The sequence below is a fragment of the Bufo gargarizans genome, chromosome 3 (genome assembly GCF_014858855.1).
Source record: "Bufo gargarizans isolate SCDJY-AF-19 chromosome 3, ASM1485885v1, whole genome shotgun sequence".
Classification (NCBI taxonomy): Eukaryota; Metazoa; Chordata; class Amphibia; order Anura; family Bufonidae; genus Bufo; species Bufo gargarizans.
The window spans coordinates 566,902,220-566,923,892 of record NC_058082.1 but is presented as its reverse complement, the minus strand read 5'-3'; positions in this window follow the sequence as shown (position 1 = coordinate 566,923,892).

Sequence of the window (21,673 nt, the reverse complement as noted above, 5' to 3'; positions counted from 1 at the left end):
ACCGTTGGCGGGGGTGAGGATGGAACTGGCGGTGGGGGGGCCATCTCTGAAGGTGGTAGCGTACGCTGATGATGTCTCTATTTTTACCTCTTCGGAAGAGGAGGTGGGATGGGTGATGTCGGAGGTGAATCGCTATTCGGAAGTTTCCGGGTCCCAGATTAACCGGGACAAATGTGAGACTCTCTGGCTGGGGGAAGGGGATCCTGTCTTCGATCTCCAGGGCACTCTTCCAGAACCCCAGAAATCAGTAAAGATCTTAGGCATCAACTTTGGCCAAGATGAGGATTATCATCAACAAAATTGGGAGGGTAGACTGAAAGATGTCGCCCAAAGGGTGGACCGCTGGAAGGGGTGGTCTTTATCCCTCAGGGAAAGGGTTCACTTGTGCAAAGCTTACCTGATTCCTGTGCTTTTATATCTGAGCAGTGTTTGTGTCTTGCCAGGCTCTCTCTGGGCAACGGTCTACAGCCTCTTTTTCCAGATGTTATGGGGAAATAGGCTGAACCTAATCAGGAGAGAGGTGACTTACCGCACAAGGAGACTAGGCGGGTTGGATATGGTCAACCCAGTGGTATTTTTAACAAATACCTTCTTGAAAATAAACATTGCAAACCTCTGGAAAGAGAGGGCTCCTTTGTGGGTAATTTCCTGTAGAGAATGGTTCCGGCCCTTCTTCCAGGAATGGGAGACAGGAGGGCGTGTGAAAGACCTGCGTGCGTCACATGGACATCTCCCGGCTTACGTTGCTCCGGTTCTGAAGATCATAAGGCGGTGGGGCCTGAGAAGGACTGAGATAGAGACCATGTCGAGGGGTTCCCTTGACAGGGGGGTCCTGTCTTCTTTCTTCCAGGCGCCGCTGGCCTTGAAGGATTGCCCAAGTCAGGATCTGGAGGGTGGGCTACTTTTGCTTAATTTAGAAAGGATCCCTAAGAAGGTTTGGGATGTGACTTGGCGCTGCTTTCATGGAAAGCTATATGTAAGGGATAATATGAAGTGCAGGAACTCCGAGGAAAGGGGTTGTCCCGGGAGGAGTGTGGGGGCGTGCTAGAAAGCATGGACCACTTCCTGCTTCACTGTCCCTTTAATATAGAGGTGTACAAAAAGGTGGGGTCTTCCATCGGTTGGCCCAGGCTGGCCACCTTGTCTTATGCGGAATGGGCCTATGGCGCATTCAAAGACCATGGTGGCAGGGACCGTCGCACTTTTTTTTTAGTTAGTGCAGTGGTTAGGCATCACATCTGGTGTGCACGGTGTCTAGTTTCGACGAGTCGTAAAATCCTCCCAGTGGAAACGGTATATAGGAACATTATGGGTGACCTGGTGAAGGTGCGCTCTCTGGAGTATGAAAAGTGGGGGGACCCCAAGGCCTCTCGCCTGTGGAGGGGCTTATGTTTTGGGGTTCCCTGACTGAGTAATACTCCTTGTCCTGGTGGTGGGCTGATCTAGAAGACACAGTTAGAGTTTTTGTTTTGTTTTGTATAAGAATAGGATGAAAAGGCTTACGGGCTACTGAACCATAGCCGACAAGTTGTGGGAAGTGTTCGGTGTTGTAGATTTTGGAAAGTAGTAAATTTGTACCGTATTATATCATATTATATTATGTTATGTTGTATTATATTAGTAAAGGTGTAGTGGGGCTTAGTTAGGTTGGGAGGGGGGTGTGGGGGGAGGAGGGGGATATATGTATATATTTGTATATAAGGGGGGGATATGTGTGTGTGTGTATATGTGTATATATGTGTATATGTGCATGTATGTATGTATGTGTATGTGTATATATATATATATATATATATATATATTTATAAAAATAAAAAAAAAGTTAAATAAAAGGTAAATATATAAAAAAAATATATAAAAAAAAAATAAAAATATATAATAATTGTGTGTGATACAAACTGGTCGACCCCAGTCCAACTGGGGATGAACTTACGGACTGACAGAGCTCAGGGTTTTCTTTTCCCTTTGAACTTTGAGGGTGATCAGTTTGTCTGTTTGCAGTGGGGGTTGGTGAAGGGTTTAATAGTTAGTATTTAAGTTAAGGTTTCTGTTTGTGTTTTGTATATTTGTTTTTATATACGGCTGGCATATAATTATTACATTTGTATATATGTTTGTATATATGTTTTGTATAAATGGATTTTAGATGAGCATGAAAGCATTTTAATATGTAAATATGTAAAATAGGGGGTTTTGGGGTGGGAGACTGGTCGGGTAAGGGAATAGTATTTTTGCTAGACTCTGTGTTATGTCACTTGTTTGGTTTATTGCTATGTTTGGATACGTTTTCCATTATGTAAGTTATTTATTTATATTTTAATAAAAAAGTCCAGCCTCTAGCCGTGCAGTCTGCCATTACCACAGTGTATAACATCCAGCCTCTAGCCGTGCAGTCTACCGTTACCACAGTGTATAACATCCATCCCCGGCCATGCAGTCTACCATTAGTGAATATACAAAAAACAAAAAAACAAAAGGGATCCTCATGCCCAGGCTGAAATCAGCTTATACAATCCATGTTGCGGCAACAATGCGAGGATCAACCTATAAAAAGTCACGAGTACCAGCTCCCATGAAATATGCAAAACCTACAGAAGAAATGAAGCTGGACGTGCGCAAATGTGCATCAGATTTATAGATCCACCTACGTGGCGGTAAATGTGAAGATGTGTGCGGAATATGAAGGGCAGGACACATGGGCGGCTTGTTACTCTTGGCTTTTTTTTTTTCAGTTTTTGCTTCTTTTCTTAAATGCCGTATTTTCAGGCCGTTTTAACGTGAATTAGACAATTTTGCAATAAATTGGCTTAACTGCCTTAGTGATAAAAATATATTTACTAAGTGTGATTAAATATAAGGTCAAACAGACAAATGACATATCGAGTAGTAAAAAGTAAGCAATCATCACAATACGGGACGAGGACTCCGAGCCTGCCGTGTCCTAGCACATGGTCGGCACCCCATGGTCATACAAGAGATAGGGCTAGTACTTCAATCAGCATCCTACCTGGATTACGTTCTGTCTGGGTCAGGTTTATACCTTCCCGCCCCTCCACTAGGGGGCAGCAGAGCTAACCACTCAGGGGGTGGGGGTTGTGTAACTACATCACATGGAATATAGAAGATAAGAATTAAAGGGGACTGAGCCGATCAGAACTAAACACACAGTCATTTTACATCACATTCTCTTTAGGGAAAACACCAAGAAAATGTTAGTGCAAAAAGTGCCACAAAAACAGCAAAAATGCAGGTTCTCTAAAAAACAAAAACCCTACATGCAATTCTTCTGGCATCTTAATTGCCTCCTCCCCGAGGTCATCGGCAGAAGACAACACCAGAGGTCTCTGGATGACTGAGGGTCGTGGACCCAGCAATATGCCGGACATTCGGTGGTGGGAATGCCTCTCTACCAGATGGTGTTCTGGCATCGGTCACGACGGTTTCAGCATCTCTTGATGGTTCTATAACTCACAGGAACGGCGCGCCGCTGATCAATAATTAATGAATAACTTATACCCCGCTAATGTACGACGCGCTAATTACAGGACCCCAGAGGAGCCAATGCAGAGAACACACAGAGTCCGGGAACTGATCCCCCAGGTACAGACGGGTCCACGGGATGAGTACTCAGGCAGAGAAGGTGGACGTGTGTGGAGGTGCAGGGGCCCTTTAAGAAGAATTAACAGAAATTCACCTATCAGTATATGGAGTCAACATGGGAGGAGCAGTGCAACATGGGAGGAGAAGTGCAACATGGGAGGAGAAGTGCAACATGGGAGGAGCAGTGCAACATGGGAGGAGCAGTGCAACATGGGAGGAGAAGTGCAACATGGGAGGAGCAGTGCAACATGGGAGGAGGAGTGCAACATGGGAGGAGGAGTGCAACATGGGAGGAGGAGTGCAACATGGGAGGAGCAGGGCAACATGGGAGGAGCAGGGCAACATGGGAGGAGCAGTGCAACATGGGAGGAGCAGGGCAACATGGGAGGAGAAGTGCAACATGGGAGGAGCAGTGCAACATGGGAGGAGGAGTGCAACATGGGAGGAGAAGTGCAACATGGGAGGAGAAGTGCAACATGGGAGGAGCAGTGCAACATGGGAGGAGCAGTGCAACATGGGAGGAGCAGTGCAACATGGGAGGAGCAGTGCAACATGGGAGGAGCAGTGCAACATGGGAGGAGCAGTGCAACATGGGAGGAGAAGTGCAACATGGGAGGAGCAGTGCAACATGGGAGGAGCAGGGCAACATGGGAGGAGAAGGGCAACATGGGAGGAGCAGGGCAACATGGGAGGAGCAGGGCAACATGGGAGGAGCAGGGCAACATGGGAGGAGCAGTGCAACATGGGAGGAGAAGTGCAACATGGGCGGAGCAGTGCAACATGGAGGAGAAGTGCAACATGGGAGGAGCAGTGCAACATGGGAGGAGCAGTGCAACATGGGAGGAGCAGTGCAACATGGGAGGAGCAGTGCAACATGGGAGGAGCAGTGCAACATGGGAGGAGCAGTGCAACATAGGAGCATAAAATCTCTACATCTGATCTTCAGGAGGATAATATCTAACTGGACAACTGGATTCAGAAAGTCTGCAGCCCCTCTCACATGGGCATAAGTCCTCACACCCTCTCGCTGTCCTTACATTTTGTTATCTCGGTCCTTGTGCTATAAGTTCTCCCATCATTCTGCCCTCAGTCCCTCAATATGAGGAAGTGGGACTACAATCTCACATGGACATAAGTCTTCAGCCCCTTTCACATGGACATAAGTCTTCAGCCCCTTTAGTCAGGACATAAGTATTCACCCCCTTTGCTATGACATTTGACAATTAGCTCTGGGGTCTCCCATTTTTCTGGATCATCTTTGAGATGTTCTCCACCTTTACTGGAGTCACCTGTGGTAAATTCAGTGGATTAAACATGATTTGGAAGGACACAACTCTTTCTGTATAAGATCTCACAACTAACAATACATATCAGAGCAAAATCCAAGCCATGAGGAGGAGAGAACTGCCTGTAGAGGTCAGAGACAGGATTGTGTGGAGGCTCAGATCTGGAGAAGGGAACAGAGATATTTCTGCTGCATTGAAAGTTCCCAGGAGCACAACAGCACCCATAGTTCTTACAGGACTCTTTCTGGAGCTGCCGCCCCCCAAACGAAGTAATCGGGAGAAGGGCCTTGGTAAGAGAGGTGACCAAGAACCCAATGGTCACTCTGGTTGTATGGCAGGCGCAGCACTATGAAGTGCCTTTTGCGCTGTGGCATTAGAAGAATTCTGATATCTCTGACTTTTAGTCTAACCAGACTGTCTGTTACTCTGTAATTCCTCTAGCGCCGTTCTATGGAAACAGTAGGTGTAAAGAGCACAACAAATGCTTGAAATAACTTCTTTATTAACTTCAACTTTTCTTCATATAACACTGCCGCCTCCGCAGCAGATAGTCCATGTACATAACACGTGTTGAAAATATATCACAAAATGGCGGTATGCATAAGATGGTGGTTTAACTGTTCAATCTTGTCATTCAACATAAAATGGTGGATATATTTCTCTCTTCAGTATCCGTACTCTCACTTTAAGTTATTTATGCACTTTATGATCTCTCTGATAGGTGTATCTAAGATTTGACCGATAGTTCTACTGATCTGTATGCAATTTGGATGGATTGCTATTTGTATTCTATTTGTAGTTTGCAATTTTATTTGCAATTGTATGGTTGCAATTGAATTTGCAATTGGTGGAACTGTAAGTGAACACATATATATCTAGTTCAGTATACAGTTCTAAACACAATACTAACAATATAAACATTATATAACTGTTTTAAATACCTATTTTGGCCTCTTGTTCCCATAAAACTCAGCTCTCAGTGGAGTGAATGTCTCTTCAGCTCCTGTCTCTGGTGAATAATGATTCTAGCAGCTCCTGCTAGGGGAATTCCCAGACAGGCTGTCTGGGAGGCTGGCTGTAGTTGGTGAAAACTCTTGCTGTGTGAGAAGCTGGCTGTGATTGGTCTAGACTTCTGCCCAGCAACAACAGATTAACACTATGCTTTCTGTTGTTTTTGCTGTGTCACTGAGCTTATCTTACACTATAAAATGAATCTTAAAGGCATATTATCTTTTTCTGCTGCTGTAACAGTTTTATGACATCCAAACATGAAGTAACAGTAAATAACTCTGCTTTTGTCTTTAACACATAAACATAGGAACTGTATACATATAAGCTATACTAGCAACCTAGGACAGGTCTTAGCTGGCCAGCTACAGGCTGAGCTCCAGAGATCCTGTGTGCAGATGGGAGAAGCTTCCAAAAGGTCGACCATGACTGCAGCCTCCACCAATCTGGGCTTTATGGCAGAGCAGCCGGAAAGAAGCCTCCTCAGTAATGTCTGGAGGAAACCAGGAGCCACTCATCACCTGCCCAATACCATCCCTACAGTGAAGCATGGTGGTGGTTTTATGGAATATTGAAACAAAATGGATACTTGCTTGTTGAGAACTATACTTTAGCTAAAATGGCGGCCAGGCATCCAGCCAACGCCTAGAACAAGAATCTTACTTTCATGCTTCATTATGTACCTCAAGACAGTTTCTGTTCATCTCAAGCAAGCAGCTTCTCCCATATGGAAGGGGGGACTTCCTCTTACACATAGATGTGACAGAAAATACAGAGTTTATAGCCAATAGAAAACCCAAAGGACCCCAGGATATCGGACGTCCCACCAGTCACTGTGACCCTGAAGGACCCCAAGGTCCTGCCATACAAAGCACAATATCCGCTTTCTGTCTCACAACAGAGTGCAGGCCCTCCTGCAGAATGGGGCAATCAAAGTCACTACCTCTCCCTGTAACTCACCCCTTTACCCAGTCTGGAAGAAGCGGGAGAAAGGGCAGCCTCCAACGTACCGCATGGTGCAGGATCTCCGGGTTGTTAACGAGGCCACTGTCCTTGAGACACCTATTGTCCCCAACCCACACACCCTCCTCGCTGGTATCCCACCCACCGCAACTACTTTCACCATTATTGATCTGGCCAATGCATTATTTTCTGCTCCCTTACATGAGGACTGTCAATTCCTTTTTGCTTTCACTCATGCTGGCAAACAGTACACCTGGACTGTTATGCCTCAAGGGGCCCAAAACAGCCCTTCTTGCTTCAGCAAGACTATGTCCTCTGTTCTGCAACCCTGGCAGTCCGACCACCCGGAAGTGGAACTCCTGCAATATGTGGATGACCTACTCTGTGCCGTTTCTCCACAAGTCTGCCTAGCCATAGCTGTTTCTCCCCAAAGTTGTCTTCCTCGGTCATTGCATCTCTCAAGGTAGCAAGCACCTCACTGATGCCAGGAAAAAGGCCATCTGTGACATCCAACTCCCGGATAACCCTCATCAGCTGCAAACCTTTCTGGGACTCATCTCCTACTGCAGACCCTGGATCTCTGATACTTCTGTCCTCATGCAGCCCCTATATGACTGTATACCCTGCAATGTTACTGCTCCTTTCAAGATGACAACGGAGGCCGAAAAGTCTTTCAGTCATTGAAGGCCACCATTGCATCTGCCCCTGCTCTTGGCATCCCCAACTACAACCTTTCTTTCCGACTGTATATCATAGAACGTCAGGGCCACGTGATTGGAGTCCTTACTCAAACTCATGGTGGCTGCAATAGACCCCTGGGTTACTATTCTAAGTGCCTTGACCCCGTAGCCAAAGTCGCCCCTTCCTGTGTCAGAGCCGTCCATGCTGCCAGCTCTCTTCTAGACGTCTCATCTGATGTTGTACTTGGGCACCCCCTAACTATTCTGGCTCCTCATGACATTTCTGCCATCCTTCAGCAGACTCAACCTAAACACCTCACTGCACAACGCCACCTCAGGCTCCAGTGTAGTCTGCTCCTGCCAGAGACATACCATTCAGAGATGCCACATCCTCAACCCTGCTACACTCCTTCCTCTTCCAAGGGCGGAGTATACTGGAGATTCTGAAGATTTTATCTACATGCTGAAGAGGATCTTCAGGAAGATGAACTATGGACCTCAACCGATTCTCTTTACAAGGAACAAGAACATGATTGCATCACAATGATGGAAGCTGAAGTAGGGAATCCACCATTAGTCCAGGACACTCCTCTGACAAACCCTCATTGGACTCTTTGTGGACGGCTCAAGGTATGCCGATGACAAAGGGAAGTTCCATGCAAGCATGGCGGTCACTAGTGAGCATGAAGTGCTGTGTGCAAGACAATTGCGCCCAGACAGTCAGCACAGGAGGCTGAACTCATTGCCCTCACTGAAGCCTGCCTCATGGCAAAAGACTATACCGCTAATATCTACACAGACTCTAGATATGCCTTTGGAGTGGTTCATGACTTTGGAGTAATATGGAAGGCCCGGGATTACATCACAGCCGCAGGAACCCCAATCAAGAATGCTTCAGCAGTAGCGGCTCTAATGGCAGCAGTACTCCTGCCCACCCAAGTGGCAGCGATCAAGGTAAAGGCCCATACTTGAGCTGACACCGCTAAGGCCAGAGGAAACGCCCTAGCTGACCAAGCAGCCAGAAAAGCAGCAGTGAAAGAGGAAAGAGTCCAATCAGACCAGATTATTGGAGCATAGGAAGACCTGGAACAAAAAGAAGTCACATGGGACCTACAAAAACAAATGTAGAAACAGGCCACTCCCATGGAAAGGGAACCTGGTTGAAAGAGTCAGCCCTCGAAGAAGAATCTGGACTCTGGACACAAGGAAAGAGAGTGTGCCTACCCAGTGCCCTCTATCCCCTAATAGCCTCAGTAGCTCATGGGCCCACCCACCAATCCAAAACCATCATGAAAGAACTAATTGACAAAATATGGGTGGCCCCAGGAATCACACCGATCCTGGTAAGATATACCCAGTCTTGCCTCATCTGTGCCGAATGTAACCCCGGCAGAACAGAGCCCACGCCCCGGAAATGTCTCCCAAAGGCCTTATATCCCTTTCAGAGGATACAAATCGACCACATCCAGATGCAAATGTGCCAATGGTTTCAATATGTGCTAGTAGTGAAAGACTTGTTCTCTGGGTGGCCAGAAGCCTACCCCGTCCGAAACCAGACAGCAACCACCACTGCTAGGAAACAAATGCAGGAAACTGTTTGTAGGTTCGGGGTACCTGAGAGTGATCAGGGCCCAGCATTCACTGCTAGTCTAACCCAAGAGGTCTGGAAGATGGTAGGGTCACAGCTAGCGTTTCACACCCCTTACCGACCCCAAAGTAGCGGTAAAGTTGAAAGACTGAACGGGGTGTTGAAATAAAAAATGCTGAAGATAACCAGGGAGACAGGGCTTAATTATGTTGCTTGAAAAAGCCTATACCATCCTGTTCTTCTGTACCATCCTGTTCTTCTGTACCATCCTGTTCTTCTGTACCATCCTGTTCTTCTGTACCATCCTGTTCTTCTGTATCATCCTGTTCTTCTGTACCATCCTGTTCTTCTGTACCATCCTGTTCTTCTGTACCATCCCGTTCTTCTGTACCATCCCGTTCTTCTGTACCATCCTGTTCTTCTTTACCATCCTGTTCTTCTGTACCATCCTGTTCTTCTGTACCATCCTGTTCTTCTTTACCATCCTGTTCTTCTGTACCATCCTGTTCTTCTTTACCATCCTGTTCTTCTGTACCATCCTGTTCTTCTGTACCATCCTGTTCTTCTTTACCATCCTGTTCTTCTTTACCATCCTGTTCTTCTGTACCATCCTGTTCTTCTGTACCATCCTGTTCTTCTGTACCATCCTGTTCTTCTGTACCATCCTGTTCTTCTGTACCATCCTGTTCTTCTGTACCATCCTGTACTTCTGTACCATCCTGTACTTCTGTACCATCCTGTTCTGCTGTACCATCCTGTTCTTCCGTACCATCCTGTTCTTCTGTACCATCCTGTACTTCTGTACCATCCTGTTCTTCCGTACCATCCTGTTCTTCCGTACCATCCTGTTCTTCCGTACCATCCTGTTCTTCTGTACCATCCTGTACTTCTGTACCATCCTGTTCTTCTGTACCATCCTGTTCTTCGATTGTTTCAGCTTATTATTCAGTTTTTTTTCTTCTTCTCTACCCCCCCCCTTTTTCTATACGCTACTCCTCCTACAGTTTTGGGGTTAAGAACGCCAAACTTTCCACACTTCTTCAACCTATAGTGCGGTAAGTTGCCTGTGCTTTAATAAGCGATCCCACCCTCCGGGCCCCCGAAGACCCCTTTTTTGCCATTGACTTTGACAGGGAAAAATCACTCCCACTCGCACAGTTTTGAAGCTACACTCACGAAACTCGGACCACATATTGTTGGTGCCAACCTGAATAAAAGGGTACATTTTGAGGGTACACCCGAAGTGGGCGGAGCTAGCAACGGCCAATGAAAATTTTAGCTATTTTGTATACGCTACTCCTCCCACAGTTTTAGAAGTACAATAACCAAACTTTGCACAATTGTTCGGCACATACCCGAATAGGTTGCTTGTGCTTTGTTAACTATTTCCACCCTCTGGGCGGCCCCCCGAAGACCCCACTTTTTGTCTTAGACTTTCATTGGAAAATTGTAAACTTTTGCCACTCGTACAGCTTTAAAGTTAAACTCACCAAGCTTGGGTCACTTAGCCATGGGGTCAACCTATACATTTCTGTCACATTTTGGGGACTCTAAAAAGTGGGCAGAGCCACAAACAACCCATCATATTTTCCCTATTGACTGAAATGAGAAAATTTAAATTGCTGTCATTCTCACAGTATTTAAGCCAGAATACCCAAACTTAGACTGTTAATGGCAGGACTTTTTATTTTAAATCCAAACAAAACAAATACAATTACCAATAAAGGACTTAACCCGGCCAGACTCCCACCCCACCCCCCTTCTACATTCATAGTACCCATTCATGCACATCCATACACTATTTACATATTTACATATCAACATATTTATATAACTAAGACAAAACTAAAAGAATAAATAAATAAATTAAAATACAATAATATATACAATATATACAAGACCTATCCATAACCCTAAATCTAACTTATAACCCATCACCGTCCCCACATAACACACCAAACCGGTCTCCCACAGAAGTTCAAGAGGATAACCCCGAGCTTCTCCAGTTCCATAGTTCTCCCCAGTCGGACTGGGGCTGACCGGTTTGTAAGGGAAAATTTTTATTTTATTTTTTTTATCTTTTTTATTATACACACACACATATAAATATATATATATATAAATCCCCCCCCCCCAAACCCCCCTCCCAACCTGACTAACCCCAACATTAAGTCCCTATATAATCAACTTATACATATACAATATACTTATCATATAATACATAACACAAAATCACACTTTTTCAGCTATGGTTCAGTGCCTGTAAACCAAACCATCCTGCTTATCATAAAACAAAACAAAAATCTAATAGTGTCATGCCAGCCCACCACCAGGGCTGAGAGTTACTCGGTTAGTGTACCCTGAAACAAAAGCCCCTCCACAGATGAGAGACTTTAGGGCCACCCAACCTTTCGTTCTCAAGAGAGCGCACTTTATCCAGGTCACCCATGATGTTCCTATATACCGTCTCCACTGGGAGGACTTTAGAACTCGTCGACACTAGACACCTTGCGCACCAAATGTGATACCTGACCACTGCACTAACTAGGAATAAAGTGCAACGGTCCCGTCCACCCAGGTCTTTGAACGCACCATAGGCCCACTCTGCATAGGATAGGGCAGCCAGCCTAGGCCAGCCGATGGAAGTCCCCACCCTTTTGTAGACCTCCATATTAAAAGGACAGTGAAGCAAGAAATGGTCCATACTTTCCAGCACAGCACCGCACTCCTCCCGGGGACAACCCCTTTCCTCAGAGTTTCTACACTTCACATTATCCCTTACATATAGCTTACCATGGAAGCAGCGCCAAGCCACATCCCAAACTTTCAAGGGGATCCTCACCGAATTAATAAAGTCAACCCTCCCTCTAGATCCCGACTTGGGCAATCCCTCAAGGCCAACGGAGGCTGGAAGAAGGTAGACAGGACCTTAAAATCAAGGTCGAACCTCGACTTGGTCTCTATCTCTCCCCTCCCGAGTACCCCATCGCTTTATAATTCTCAGGACCGGGGCAACATAAGCCGGGAGATATCTCTGCCTTGACGAGCGTAGGTCTTTCACACGCCCTCCTGTCTCCCATTCCTGGAAGAAGGGCCGAAACCATTCCCTACAGGAATTCACCCACCAAGGAGCCCTCTCCATCCAGAGGATTGCAATGTTAGCTTTTAAGAAGGTATTCGTTAGGAATACCACTGGGTTGACCATATCCAACCCACCTAGTCTCCTTGGTCGGTAAGTGACATCTCTCTTGACTAGGTTCAGCCTGTTTCCCCATAACATCTGGAAAAACAGGCTGTAGACCGTTGCCCAGAGAGAGCCTGGCAGGACACAGACAGTGCCCAAGTACAATAGTACCGGAATCAGATAAGCCTTGCACAGGTGAACCCTTTCCCTGAGGGTCAAAGACCAACCCTTCCAGCGGTCTACCTTTTGACCGACATCTTTCAGTCTGCCTTCCCAATTTTTCTGATGATAGTCCTCATCCTGGCCAAAATTGATGCCGAGAACTTTGACAGTTTTCTGAGGCTCTGGGAGAGTGCCCTGGAGATCAAAAGTAGGATCTCCTTCTCCCAACCAGAGAGTTTCGCATTTATCAAGGTTGATCCGAGACCCAGAAACCTCTGAATAGCGGTCCACTTCCGACATCACCCACCCCACCTCCTCACCAGAAGAGGTGAAAATGGTGACATCATCCGCATACGCTACCACCCTCAAAGACGGCCCCCCTTGCCCCCGCCAGTTCCATCCCCACCCCTGCTAACGGTCCACGATCTACCCTTCTAATGAAGGGATCGATCGCAAACACATACAGCAAGGGGCTTAAGGGACATCCTTGACGGACACCGGAAGTCACCTCGAAGGGCTGTCCTGACCAACCATTAACCAACGGGAAACTCTCAGCCCCTTTGTACAAAGCCTTTAGCCAATTCACAAACCTCCCCGGCAGACCGTACCACAAAAGGACGGACCACAGGTACTCGTGGTTCACCCGGTCAAAAGCTTTAGCCTGATCCAAAGACAAGAGAAACCCCTTCCAAAGGCCCGCCCTGCCCCGCTCCACGGCCTCTCGGACACTGAGAACGGCGCTAAAAGTGCTCCGACCGGGAACTGTGCAGTGCTGAGCCCCTGAAAGGAGTCTCGGTGCAAACTTCACCAATCTATTAAAAAGTATTTTTGCCAGGATCTTTCTGTCCGTATTGAGAAGCGATATGGGTCTCCAATTCTCAATACGGGATGGATCTTTGCCCTTTGACAGAATAATCAGGGCTGACTTACCCATTGACTTTGGTAAAGTGCCCGAGGAAAGACACTCATTAAAGACCTCAGTCAAAGGAGGAACTAACTGTTCCTTGAAAGTCCTGTACCACTCAGATGTTAAGCCATCCGGACCTGGCGATTTCTTGGGCCTAAGCCCTTCAATGACCAGTCTCACTTCCTCTTCCCTGATTAGTTCAGACAAAACGTCAAGAGAGGGGTCCATTCCTGCCTTGGGAACAGCTTCAGCCAAGAAAGCTGAAAACTTGTCCCAATCTAGTTCTTTCCTACTCAAGAGGTGAGAGTAGAAAGACCTGACCACCTCCAGGATCCCTGATTTGGACCTATTCAGGGATCCTGTACTATCAATCAGGCCTGTCACCAGCTTACGTTTTACTGACATCTTACAGTTGCCGTAAGGGTTGGGCGAGCGGTACTTCCCAAAATCCCTCTCGACAACCAAAGATGCGTACCTATCGTACTGACACCTCTTAAGCAAGGACTTCACACGAGAGATATCCTCGCGGCTACCTCCCGTCGAGACCAGACTTTCAAGTTTCTTCCTCAGTTCCTGGTACAGATTATTTCTGTCTTGGCACCTGAGGTACGAAAGCTCTCGGAAAAACCTCGCCGTCCTTGTTTTAAACATCTCCCACCACTCTGACTTACTGTTGCAGAGGTCCACTAACGGTTCCTGGCCCTGAAAGAACTCCTCGAAGGATTGTCTTATTGTCGCATCTTCCAGGAGAGATGAATTCAACTTCCACAAACCTCTGCCCATACAGGGGGTCTCTGCAACATTCAAAGAAAAACAAATTAAACAGTGATCGGAGAAAACCACTTCCTCAGTCTCCAAGACCGAGAAAACAGCTTCCCCCTTCAAATAAAACCTATCTATTCTAGACCTATGGCTACCTTGATGAAAGTGAAGTCCACGTGGTCTGGCTTATGCTTTAAATGAGCATCCACCAGACTAGCTTCCTCAACTATCTTACTCAATACGACGCCATCAGTATCCAGCCTGACTCTGGAGCCTCCCCTATCACAGACTCTTGTCACATTGTTGAAGTCTCCACCAAAGATCACCTGACGGCTGGAAAAAAGGTAAGGTTTAATCCTCATGAGGAGACATTTACGATCCCACACAGTTTGTGGACCATAGATGTTAATGAGCCTCAGCTCTTGTCCTCCCATGAGCACATCCAGGATCAGGCACCTTCCCATTTCTAGTTCAATTACTTTCCTGCATTCCACTCTTCCAGCGGTTTTAAAAAGTACCGCTACCCCGCTACGTGGTTCGGCCGCAAGAGACCAGAAAGATGGACCATGCCTCCACTCTCTCTTTGCTTTTTCCATCAACTCCATGGAAGTCAACCAGGTCTCTTGCAAAAATAAAATATCAGCATCAAAATGGCTGAAAAAATCAAAGGCCACATAACGAGCCACGTCTGACTTAATGCTAGCAACGTTAATGCTTGCTAGCGTCAACAGGGTGAGTTCCGCCATCATAAGTGATTGAACTAGATAGCTTTCTTCTTAACCCCACCGCCACCCTCACCATCACCATCACAACCATCTGACTCCTCACTTTCTTTCTGCCTTTTCAGGCATTTGGAGACATCCATATCACATTTCTCTTTGCCCACAGGATCTGACTTGGCCCCCCTCCAGAAGGTTTCCCCTCTGAAGGGCAAGGCCCGGCAACCCGCGAGGAGGCCTTCTCACCCTCCGGCACTGCATCCCTCGCTTCCCCCTCAGCCAAGCCAGCCTCGGAGGTATCGCTTAGGACGCCATACCGGTTGGAGACCTCTACAAGAGGGGCACCAGCCGAAACCTTCCTTGGTATCTGGTCAAGGGAGAGTGGGATGGACGGATCCCACTCAAGAGAGGCCTTCCTGCCCTCTCTCTTGCTGTTTCTCTTCTTACCCTGCTTGTTACTCCTCCTCACCAACCATTCACTGTCCTCCTCATCCACACTATCCCCACCTGAGGAGACAGAGACAGCGGAGAGGTTGGCCTCTTCGGGATGAACTCCGGGGTTCCCATCATCATCTACTGTCATCTTGGCCACTATTGGCCGGATTCTCAACTAGGGTACCAGTTGAGGGATCAGCTGCCTCCTGCTCCCTCTGTTTGCGGCGTTGTTCCTGCCGCCTGGCCCTAGCTGCCGTAATTTTTTTTACCTTATCGGAATCCTTTTTGCTTCCTCCAGTGCTGGGATCCCCGGCACTTGTCCCCTCACCAGCCAGCCCAGTCCCGGCAGCAGACTCTTCACCAACTGCAGGCCCAGCCTTGCGGCTAGTATCTGCCTGGTTCTGAGCCTGTCCCTGAGCCTGGTTGGCAAAGGCAAGCGGACAGCGACTAAACGGGTGACCCAGGTCTCCACACAGGTTACACCTGATCTTCCGACAGGTTGCGGCAAGATGGTCACTCCCTCCACACCTCACGCACCTCTGGGTCTTACATTGTGCACTGAAGTGTGTGGGGTCGCCGCACCTGTGGCAGACCTTTGGCTGCCCCTGGTAAAAAAACATTATCCAATCCCTCCCTATGAAGGCCGAGGAGGGGATATGGGTAACAGAATTTCCCTGGGCCCTTAACATCACGTTAAAGGTCCAGGCCCCAGACCAAATACTGTGCTCGTCCAGGACCTTGGCTGGGTAGCCCACTTCACCATAGCGACCCAGCCAGGTCGCTATGTCTACACTAGAAAGAGACTCATTACAAGTTAACACAGTCACTTTCTTCACCTTGTTCTGGCGGGTGATAGCCTGGACGGCAAAACCCTGCCACTCCGGGGTGCTCCTTATCAGCTCATATCTGGACCAGAAGAGCTCAAGCCCCTCTGGTCGGACAAAGCTAACATCAAAGAACTTGGTCCCGTAGGGATGGATGAGGGCATAGATGTCTTTCGCCTCAAAACCCATCTGCAGGAAAAGCTCCACAACAGTCTTCCTAGAAGGTGTTGCTTCCTTATCTTTCCAAAACAGACGGGCCACATTCCTACGGTCCCCCCCGGGTGTGGGGTGAGTCCAGACGGTCTCACCCCCTTTCTGCTCTCGGAAGGTTCTCAGCCCGTGTCTCTCCGTCCAGAAAGACAGGTCAACCGATTCACCCTCTACTTGTATGGAGGTCTCTGCACCCTCTTTCAAGGCCCCCAAGAAGCGCCGTTGCAAGTTACCCTTGCCAGATCCTGTGGGCAGAGAGTCCCTTGTTCCCTGCTGAATGATATTTGAAAATGTACATTTTGCATTTTTTCCCTGTCTCACCCTTTCTTCCTCCTCCTCCTCTTTTCTCAATTTCTCCATATCCTCAGCAGTCAAAATCCTTTCATCATATTCTTCCATATCCACATTTTCACCGCCTACAACATTCCCACTTACATCATTCCCACTCACTTCCATATTTTCACTTACTTTTGTATTCCCACTTGCATCCACACTTGCATCCACACTTGGTCCTGCATCACTGACTCCATTCTCCCCTTCTTTCATATCTCTCTTTTTACCTCGTTCACTCCACTTTTCACCACATGCTTATCACTTTTACCCCGGGAACCACCACTCACTCCCCCTAGACTGGCCGGGTTCTCCCCACTTGGCTCTCCTGACCTTAGTGGTGCCTTTGCAGGCACCACCACCCCCGCAGAAGGAGCCACAACTACCGCAGAAGGAGCCACCTTGTCCGCCCTTTTCGCAACCTTGTCCGCCCTTTTCGCGTCCTTGTCCGCCCTCACCTCGTCCGTCTTTACCTTGTCCGCAGCCATAATCTCCCGCTCTGTACAACCTAGCTCCACATCAGGAGCTAGGCTGGGCTCAGCAGCGGGTTTTGAAGTGTTTGAAGGGCCATACACCAACACCTCTCTCTCCACAACTTTGGTTCTATTTTTTTTCCCCTTTACTTTCTCCTCTTCAGGTATCTCCTCATCTCCAAAATAGAGCCTACCTACCGGGGATTCCAGCTGCCTGATGCTCTGCAATATCAAACCACCAGACTCACCTTCATCCCCGGAGGCCGCTCCCTGACTCCAAGAGGGTTCCCCCTGCCCTGCTGGCAAGGAGTCCTGCCCAGAATTTTCAGCCATTACTGTTTTTCTCGGGCTCCTGATCCGCAGCCCTGACGGACCAGGAGAGCCAGACTCAGCATCTGACATGTTTTTAAACCGTTTATCATTTTGGAATTTTTCCATAAATGGACCGCCATTTTTTTCTATGGCCAGTTTCCTTTCTTCCAGTGTCATTATCTCCTCCTCTAGCTTATCCAGCTTAGAGGAGAGAAAAGTTTTTTTACGCTTAGGCAATAAGCCCTCCTGTAGCTTCATATTTTTTTGTTCCAATTTAACTTTTCTCAAGTCTTTTTTAATTTCATCATATAGCTTTAAATAAAAAAACACTCTTGAAGTAAAAATGTCTGCAGTATCTGTGGGGCCTTGCACACCCCAGTTGCGGATCACCTTGGTCATATCCATACCAGCCCCACCTAGGTGAGACAAACCAGACTCTCCAGGGCGAGATATACTTGCTCCACTGACCCTGGAAATCACATTTCTAGACTCCTTTACCGGCATCTTTCCCATCTCTTTGTCCATTAACACTTTAGGGCCAGCCACCCTCCGCGCTGCTTGTTCAGCAGCAAAACCTTTTTTAACCTTGCCCACCACTTGTTCAGCAGTGGACATTTTTGCATTACAGGGCTTAACCACATGGACGCCGGCCTGGTCAAGGGTCGAGTCCAAGCTCCTGCCTTTTTTAATATTTCCCCGGGTCTTCCCTGAGAGTCGGGTCTCCGGGCCAATCCTTCCCACTGCGCTCCTCTCTGGGGCGCTGGATTGCAAAATGTTCACAAAGGTCCCATGTCGCTTACCTCCTCCTGGCTGAGACACTACCCGATCGTTGCATACCTTCAGACGCTGTGTCCAATGTCTCAGGACTGCATGGTCTCTCTGTGCCTTCAATTTCCACCTCCACTTCATACACCACAGGTGCAGGCGTATCCTGTGTCAGATCCACTGCTTCCATCGCCATGCCACTGTTGCGGCCGCCCGATATAGAACGCCGGACGGCCGCAGCCCGGGTGTCCATACCGGGAGAGAACGCCACCCCCTGGGGAAAGGGCAGCGCTCCCCCCGGCAAACACTGTTGGCCTCCAGGCCCTGCCTCCACTCCTTTCCTGCAGCTCTCACCTTCCAGGACCTGGGATGATGTCACACTGGTCAGCTGACAGGAAGTGATGCAAGCAGGAAGCCACAGCATCCAAACTAGGCAGGGTTCTGAAACTTGGCCCAGTTGATCACTGGAGGACTGGGATTAAAATTCTGAAAAGTGGGCAGGGCCAAAAACAACCAAGTAGATTTATTTGATTGATTTAAATGGAAAAAATTAAAAATGCTGCCATTCTCACATTATTGATGTCAAGGTTAGAAAAAGTGGGTAGAGCCACCAACAACCAATCAAATTTCTCTCATTGATTTTCGATAGAGTGCTACTCCTCCCACAGTTTTAGGAGTACAATTTTGAAACTTTGCACACTTCTTCAGCTCATAGCCGTGGAGGCCGCTTGTGCTTTGTTAAGCAATCCCACCCTCCGTGCCCCTGGGGCTCTAGCATTTTCAAGCCAACATCCTGTGGTTTCTTCAGAAACGACACCATCTAGTTAAACTTGTTCTTACTTATGTGACCCACCTTTAAAAAAGAATGAAGAAAACTGATGAGCAACCTATCCTGCTTCTCTACGATGAGGAAGAACAAAAAGAAAAGCAATTCAACACGGTTCCCCCTCCTCGCTATGACGCCGTGCAGAACGCCGTGCAGAGATAGGGTGAGCTGAATCCCAGGGTATTATCACAAGTCCGAGCAACTGGGAGCCTACCTAGAAGGGGTGGGTTGTCGCGACTGCAGGTGAAGAGGATACGAAGGGTATGCCCAGGGGATTCGCTAGGCAAGGGAAAGTCTACAATCAAGTCTCCAAGGGGGGGCTGTTATGGAATATTGAGACAAAATGGATACTTGCTCGTTGAGAACTATACTTTAGCTAAAATGGCGGCCAAGCATCCAGCCAACACCTAAAACAAGAATCTTACTTTCATGCTTCATTATGTACCTCAAGACAGTTTCTGTTCATCTCAAGCAAGCAGCTTCCCCCATCTGGAAGGGGTACGGGGACTTCCTCTTGCACATAGATGTGACAGAAAATACAGAATTTATAGACAATAGAAAAGATACACTCCACCTTACACCCCCCACTCCTCCCTGTCCTATATACTGTCTGCTGTTCTGCAATAAAGCAGAGATCTTGCTTTGCCTCCAGCTGTGTGTGTCTCAGTTTGATCTTTCCGCGCACGTATTTATTTAACATTGATTTGGAGCCGTACATCAACCGAACTGGCAGCTTGACCAGAACCAAAACAGTGGCAGCGTCATGTCTGCAGGAAACCAGGCGCCGCTCATCACCTGCCCAGTACCATCCCTACAGTGAAGCATGGTGGTGGCGGCGGCATCATGTCTGGAGAAAACAAGGCGCCGCTCATCACCTGCCCAGTACCATTCCTACAGTGAAGCATGGTGGTGGCAGCATCATGTGCAGCACGCCAGACCTGCAGGGTATTGCGATAGTGAGGTCACGGTTATAGGCAATTGAGGGTTACTCACTCTTTAGAGGAGAACCCTGGGCAGGCATGCGGCAGTGAAGGAGAAGTAGACACAAGTTCCTCTGGGGCTCACTCTGTAAATAGGGACCAGGCCTGATGGTGTGTGAGGTGCCCTGGATGTTGCAGGTATTTTGAGTGCCTGGGGCAAAGTCCCTTTAAGGATCGTGACGCCAGTGCCTGTAACGGTGGCACACCGATTTATAGGAGTAGTAATTGAGGTACACAGATGGTATGGTGAACCAAACGTTGCTTTTACTTGAAAAACAGTCCAACTTTGTACAGACAGTTGATTATGCAGTCCCTTGAATCATATAATTCACAAGCAGGTTTATTGCAGTAAGATGGCAGGTATAAATCTTGCAAGATACTTGGAGGGTAAACAGTTAATGCTTCACAGACCAGGCTGCACTATCCCCTCAGCTATTCTAGCTGGCTGGATCCCAAGGCCCGGATGCCTAAATGCTGGCTTTAATCCTTGGTAATAATTCTTCCTCCTGTATTGACCCTTGCTTCTATCTTTTAGTACCTCTGCCTCTCAGCTTACTTCTCTGAGCTGGTTGTATTGTTCCTGTGGTGGGGGAAGCTGCAGGTTTCTCCCAGGAGGTAACTGTCACCACCAGACATCTGAGAAGCTCTGACAGATGTCCTTCAGAACCTCCTCCTTGAGGTTCCTTTTGTTTTGCTTTCATTTTCTCATCTCGTTAGCCTCTCTCAGCTGTCATGTAGTTGCACTGATTGCATCCCTTTAAATCCTGTCCCATACTGCATCTCTTTGCGGTTTATATTCCTTCCTGGAGTGTGTGCATGCTGATCCTACTTCTGAGTCTTCTACAGATAAGTTTTGTTCATTCATTTGTGTTTTTCTGTTTGCTGGATCCCAGGTGACCCTGACTCCCTCCGTATCAAGTGTAGGGAGCCGGTGGTCGTGTCCCCTCACTATTATAGGGTGTTCAGGTGTTATACAGTCGAGGTATGAGGATATGCGATCTTCTACCATTGAGATTTTTGCATAGGCTGAGCAGTTAGGGAGAGAGCCAGGGCTGTTACAGGGCTCTCCCTTTTGTTCCTTAGTTTTGGATCCAGTCAGTCGGATCTTCATTTTGTGTCTTCTAGTTTTTCTGTACACCTTCCGTGACATTATAAACCGCCAAAACAGTCTCAAGCATAAATCCGGTTTCACTTTTGACTGAACGCATGCAGGGTCTTTCATTGGAGGTAGCAGATCTCCGTAAGACTCTTTCTCAGTTTCAGGTGACCGGTTCAGCTTGCGTTCATGGAGTTTGTTCTGAGCCTAAGATCTCGCTCCCGGATTCGTTCTCCGGGGGTAGTGAGAATTTTGTGCGTTTTAGAGAGGCTTGCAAACTCCATTTTCGCCTTCTTCCCCATTCCTCTGGTGATGAGGAACGGAGGGTGGGGATCATCATCTCGCTGCTCTGGGGTAACGCTCAGTCTTGGGCCTTTTCGCTGCCGGTGGGGGCACGGCCCCACCGTTCAGTGGATGAATTCTTTGTAGCCCTGGGTCAGATATATGATGATCCGGATCGTATTGCTTTGGCTGAGTCTAGACTACGTCTTTTATGCCAGGGTAAACAATCCGCAGAGATATACTGCTCAGAATTTCGGAGATGGGCAGCTGATACTGGTTGG